At 39.4% G+C, this 5,979-nt stretch overlaps 2 protein-coding genes across 2 annotated transcripts in view; one reads left to right on the top strand and one right to left on the bottom strand.

Annotated features, from left to right (window-relative positions):
• The window catches only part of LOC116847839 (lachesin-like), a 549,068-nt gene that overhangs the window by 197,274 nt on the left and 345,815 nt on the right, over nucleotides 1–5,979 (bottom strand). The window lies entirely within an intron of this gene.
• The window catches only part of LOC116847694 (alpha-(1,3)-fucosyltransferase C), a 60,271-nt gene that overhangs the window by 23,269 nt on the left and 31,023 nt on the right, over nucleotides 1–5,979 (top strand). The gene's annotated exons all lie outside the window — the stretch shown is intronic.

Genomic DNA, 5,979 nt, shown 5'->3' with positions numbered 1-5,979 from the left:
TCTCTCTCTCTCTCTCTCTCTCTCTCTCTCTCTCTCTCTCTCTCTCTCTCGCACAATGGTCTATTTTCGCAGTCGTTAAAGAGACGGAAAATTCTCAGACTGCTTTCGAGCTTCGTGCACTTCGGCAAGCAGAGCGCGAGAGAAGAGTGGGAAACGCATTCTCTCGAGTCGAGAGAGCGAGAGAGAAGCGCGACGAACGATATCTTGATAAATTATCGACAAGCCGGATCCTGGCGGCGTTGGATCGCGCGCGAGGAAACTGACTCGGGTGTCGGGGAGAGAGAGGAAAAAAATTACTGTTTTATTCAATATCGCGCGTAAGAAGCAAGGCGAGTCGCGTCGACGACGACGACGACGCTTATCGGGACGGGCACCGACGATGCTCGAGCGACGCGCGATCGGAAAACGTTTGCTTACACGAACGGCGGCCGGTATCATTTTAATGGCATTCTTAATAGCCGTAGGAGAATTCCGAAGTTGATGCAATCTCAATTTCCCGGTTTCCTGCGCCTGATATATCAGTGATTTTCCACCTTTGCGTTATCGTCCGGAAAGTTCGCCGAGTCATGCTTGGAGCTGCTGGGACGCTTGCTCTCTCGCCTTAATAACCGTCTTCTTGCATTGCGCAAACTAGTCCGTGCGTGCGGGACCACAGCGGACCGCTGACTTGATACAGGACGTCTTATAATTGACGACGACTCCATATGTCATGCAGAATCGCAGTTTTTTCGTATTTTAATATTCTGTGACTTTTATACTTATTGTGTAACACAGTTACATCCGATGTGTATACAGTTACATTCGATGTGAGTCATATACCTGTATTAATACACTGAGAAAAAAATATCTAAAAATTGACAAATATTTACTAGGTAGGTACCATTAACATATTTACTTAAATCAAAATTCTTTCAATTTATTTTAAACCAAGTATTGTTTGCTCGGTTTAAGTAAACAATACTCGATATAACAATACCCACAAATAAACTTTCAAATATTTTTTCCTCAACGCATCATATAATTTAATTAAAAAATTCGACTCTAAAATCTTTAAATCTGAATGTCTCTTACGTGACAAGTTTTAAACAATGACTATTAATGTGAGCTTTAGTAACTGAACGTCAAGCATGTTATCAAAATTCATTTCTCAAATCAGAGGTGAGAGATAATAAATGATTTGTCTTTGTTATTTCATTATTTACTCATCGAATTACTTTTATTAAAACTGATTTTCCACAAATTTAATCATTACTTTTATTAAGTCTGATTTTCCACAAATAACTTGCAGAAAACTCTAAACATACCGACATTTCTGTTAATAAAATGTCAGATTCGTGTATAAAAATATCCATACAGAAAAGTAATTGAGCGAATTTGGGTCATCTTATGCAGAGGTCAGTGAACTTTATATCAAAGATTATTCCGCCACGGTGTTCTCAATCGGCCCCGACCAATGGTCCCGTTCACTGCTCAAGACTGCCCGTGCGAGACCTAATCGCGTGCTTGGTGCAATTTTCCGGCTAACGGAATAACACGCCTATCTGAGTATGAATATGGCTCTCGAGTAATTGTATCCACGCGAGGAGTAGGTAGGGAGAAAGACAGAAGCAGACGAGGATCGAATGCATTTGATGCGCCACTCTTCGCTAAATTCATTGACCAGCATGTTGTTCAATGTGGACTTTGTCTTCTTTCATACAAGCAAGAAAGTTTGACACGTGCTACTGCAGATTCAAGTGTGTTACTTTGACTGAATTTCTTTTTACATGTTCCTTAGCGTTTTAAGTCACGTCATTTAACGTTTGAAATTATTGAATTATAATTCATACGTCCGCGAAAAGTGTTAGGTGAAACTGCAAGGCACGCTTTAAAACCATAAGAAACGTGTAAAAGGAAAAATTTTGACCTCAGTCAAAATTACACTACTTATGCGTTTAAAAATGACACACTTGGATGTGCGGTGTACATGTGGATGATTGCCGTCTTCCTGTCTCTTTCTTGGCACATAATAATTTTGATTATCTGTCACGTTAGGGAATAAGCGCATCCTCCGTCATCGTCATGAGATCATCATTTAATGAACGTTGAATCCGAAGCATCGCCATTGATTTGACGTTACCGCAAATCTAAGTGCGGCTGAGAAACCCTTTTTGCACGTTTCTTGCGGTTTTAGATCACGTCGTATAAAAGTCCATCTACAATGGGATTGTTAGTAGGCAGTAAGACGTAAGCATTAAGAAAATTACCCAACCGCAGTCGATTATTCTTGTAACAATCGACTGTGATGGGCATTTTGCTTACTGCTTATGTCTCACTACCAATCCCATTGCAGATGGCTTTTAACACGTTTAAGACATACACTGAGAGAAATGGCTTGGTGAATGACACTATACTCATTTTATGAAAATAATATAGTAAATTTATATGCGATATCTGGTTCACATATCAAATATTCTGATTACGATGTCTCAACGCATCTACTTAATACTATCAAGACATCTGGACAGTTTGGTAATAGTCTCTAGACGTGTGATACTATTGACGCGATAGTTAATTATTACTCGCTGCAACGTTTCAATTTCATCTATACTAATTTGTAAAGACGTCGGTGCTATAAAAGAGTAAACGCTGAAACCGTCAAATATTTGGAAGAATGAAATTTCTTAAAATATGTCGACGAATTTAGAAGTAAATATATGAAGTTATATACAGTAAGTATTATATGAGAATTATATATATAATATGGTTAGATTTTAGGATAAGCTTTATTATTTCAATTATTAATTGTATCAATTGTACCAAATGATTTGGTATTTAAACATCACTGCAATGCTATTTAGACAATGCGCTCACCAGATAGTTTGGTATCATTAACTAAATATCTTGTTACACAATTATTCATCATACAATATATCATACATATATTTGGTAAACCCAAATAGAATTCTGGTTAATATCATCAGACATTTCCCTCAGTGTATAAGTTGTGATTTAATATATTTAAATGTGTGAAATGACGTGACTATAAACGATAAGAAACGTCTGAGGAGAGATTCAGTCGAAATAACACACTTGGATCTACAGTAATCTCGCAGGAATTTTGACATCTACCAGAGACGTGACTTCGATCCTTGAACCATGCATAGAATGGAAATAGCAATACGGCGAGTTTTAATGAAGTTCAAGGACTCCCCCGATTTTCCATACAGTCGCAGGCGCACACCACTACATACAACAGTTTTCGCTGGGAAAACTACATCGCTCGTTACGCCTGCCGATATGTTTGTTCGTGTGTAACGTTGATCGCCTGCGGGCCACGATGTAGCGGCGTCGCATCCAACTCCCTGACGGGACAACTGATGCGTTTCCAATACGGTTGCCTAACAGCGGTCTTCAGTACCGTTGGAACGAACTTGCGGATCGCGCAACGTGGCAGATAGTGATTACGTGTTTCTTCTTTCGCGGGGAATTAACTTTCGCGATTTTTCGACAACTTCAACTCGCATCACGGACTCGAAATGAGAAATTAATCAAAGTACATTTGTTCTCCTTCAGCAAGGAACTTCGGCCGACGAGGGTTGTGCAGGTTGACGGTTGTGATTATTGAATTATTTATTGCAGGAGAGAGGATAATAATATCGGCGAAGTGTCGCACGTGCCAAGACATTTCCCCGGTCTTAACGGCATGTCAAAGTGGATGACGAACTTCAAAAATGTCGATAACGTAGAGGCGGTTGTCAAACGTCATGTCGGATAAGCATTAATACAATCACGCAACTCTCTTTTTGTGTTTGCTGTATATATAGATTCTGTATTTATAGATCTTTTATAAATGTGTGTTGTGCTTTATTTTACTATATTTGGCAAAAAATATAAATACGCATATATAGGAATCTTTTTGCAAACTTTTTTTATATTTTCAAGCTTCCCTAAATTCAATTTCAAAGATGCAACAGTATTGTGTGTGAAATTTTCCTGAGCGGAACAAACACGCTCAACATGTATACGGAGAGAAAGGATATCATTTTTTTACTTGTTTTATAAAATACTTTTTAATTTTACTATATTTCTAGTGCAGAAACAGAGATTGTCAGTAAGGTCTATCTCTCTTTCTTGCCAAGGAATATAATAAATATAATAAATTTTACTAGAAACAAATCTTTTACAAGTATATTTTAATTCCTAAAATTCCTAGAATATAAATAGCATGTATGAAAGAAAAGGATATGTCAATTATTACAGAATCTATTCCACGGATACAAAATTCTAAAGTAATTTTTTACTGTAAAATTCTCTCCATGTACAAATTGTAGAATTTTCGCATCTTGCAGATATTTACACAAATTAATGCCAAATGTAAATTTTGAAATTTTATGTCTTCATCACATATTGAGCATTATTGCTCCAATAAATTTGCACATACTTTCATCATTAAAAGCATTTGCTATTCTGTGCAATCAATATAACGTAAATCTTTTTAAAGGGATGCTAACTTAAAAATTATTGACAAAATAATGATGTTTTTTCTGCAAAATTTATATTGTGTGCCGGTTACACAGAATTGAAAATGTTCTTATATAATGAAAGATAAAAAAATGAAAATACAAAAATTAATTGGAGTATTGTTAAATATGTTATGAAAACGATACAAAATTGACATATGGATCTGTTGGCATAAATATGTGCCTAATAGAAAAATTCTGCAGGCATCCCCTTAACGTACGCGAAATATTTTCGTCTCCTTCCAACATCGAACCGATTCTACATTCCGATTATATCACTTCCAACCTCTCCTCCTCCTAATTACTAATTAATCGCAATCGCCAACTTGCGTTGACCAACTCTTGTTTTTTACTGATGTTGTACATCAGATTGTCATAATACACATTAATTCCTACTTGTTCACTCGGTATCGTCGTTAACGTGACGCACTTATTAGCGCGATAATTGCAATCTCTTGAAAAAGTTGCACAAGTCGGGCGTGTTCTCGCCTGCCTCGCTTCCCTTGCCTGACGTTCTCCGCCGCGAAGAAACATACACGCGAAAGTATACGAAAACGCGCAAGTATACGTACACGTGCCTCGTGGTTATTATGTATCTTGCACACGTGGCGACGTAATAATAACGTAATATTATCTAGTCTCGCGCGGACAAAATAAATTCAGACAAAATATCGCGCAATGCCACGTAGAAAATTAGCACTCTAGCCTCGCAGACGCAAAAAGCGGAACTCTGTAAAGAGCGTCTTCGCGCAACCAGCACGGCTTCTTCTCTTTCTCTCTCTCTCTCTTGCTGGCGCGCGCGCACGCGCTGTAACACGCTCTTTGTAATCCAGTTAACGAATAATTGAGGAAACTCTGTTTAGTAAAGGACGACGAGTTCCGACCGCCGGGGAAAACACGCTCGCCGCCCGCGAACCAAGAAGAAAATTACTGGGATCACAGAGGAACCGGTTGTCCGTGCGCGCGTGTGTGTTGCGGAAAAGAGAAAGCCGCTTCATTTATATATCGTTGCTGGAACGCGCGCTTATGCAACGGTGCGTGCAGTCATTACGAATTCCCAGTGTGCGTTACCTTGTAGGTGCCGAGGTTCTCGATGACACAGGGCAGACTCACGTCCCTTCCTAGCGCCACCGTGACGTTCGGTATCGGCTCAGCGAATATCGGCGGGTCCGAGAGCGCTGCAACATGCAATAATGAAAAGACGAGATGAGACGGTGAATTTAAGCGCGCGCCCAACGCGCTGTCTCACCTATGTGTACGTGCCACTTTCCGCACCGTTCCACCCCGTTCGTTCCGCATCTATACGGTGACCACCGCATATTGGCGGGCAGAGAATCGGTCCGAATCGCGCAATTAACTTCAACCGATGTTTATGGAAGCGTACTTATATAATAGTTAAATTCGGGGAACATAATTCCTATTGTCGGCACCGATCTCTCTCTCTCTCTCTCTCTCTCTCTCTCTCTCTCTCTCTCTC

The sequence above is a fragment of the Odontomachus brunneus genome, unplaced genomic scaffold (assembly GCF_010583005.1).
Source record: "Odontomachus brunneus isolate Ranch 3 - 2012 unplaced genomic scaffold, Obru_v1 Obru_scaffold_001, whole genome shotgun sequence".
NCBI classification, from domain to species: Eukaryota; Metazoa; Arthropoda; class Insecta; order Hymenoptera; family Formicidae; genus Odontomachus; species Odontomachus brunneus.
This window is presented reverse-complemented; position numbering and strand designations above follow the sequence as displayed.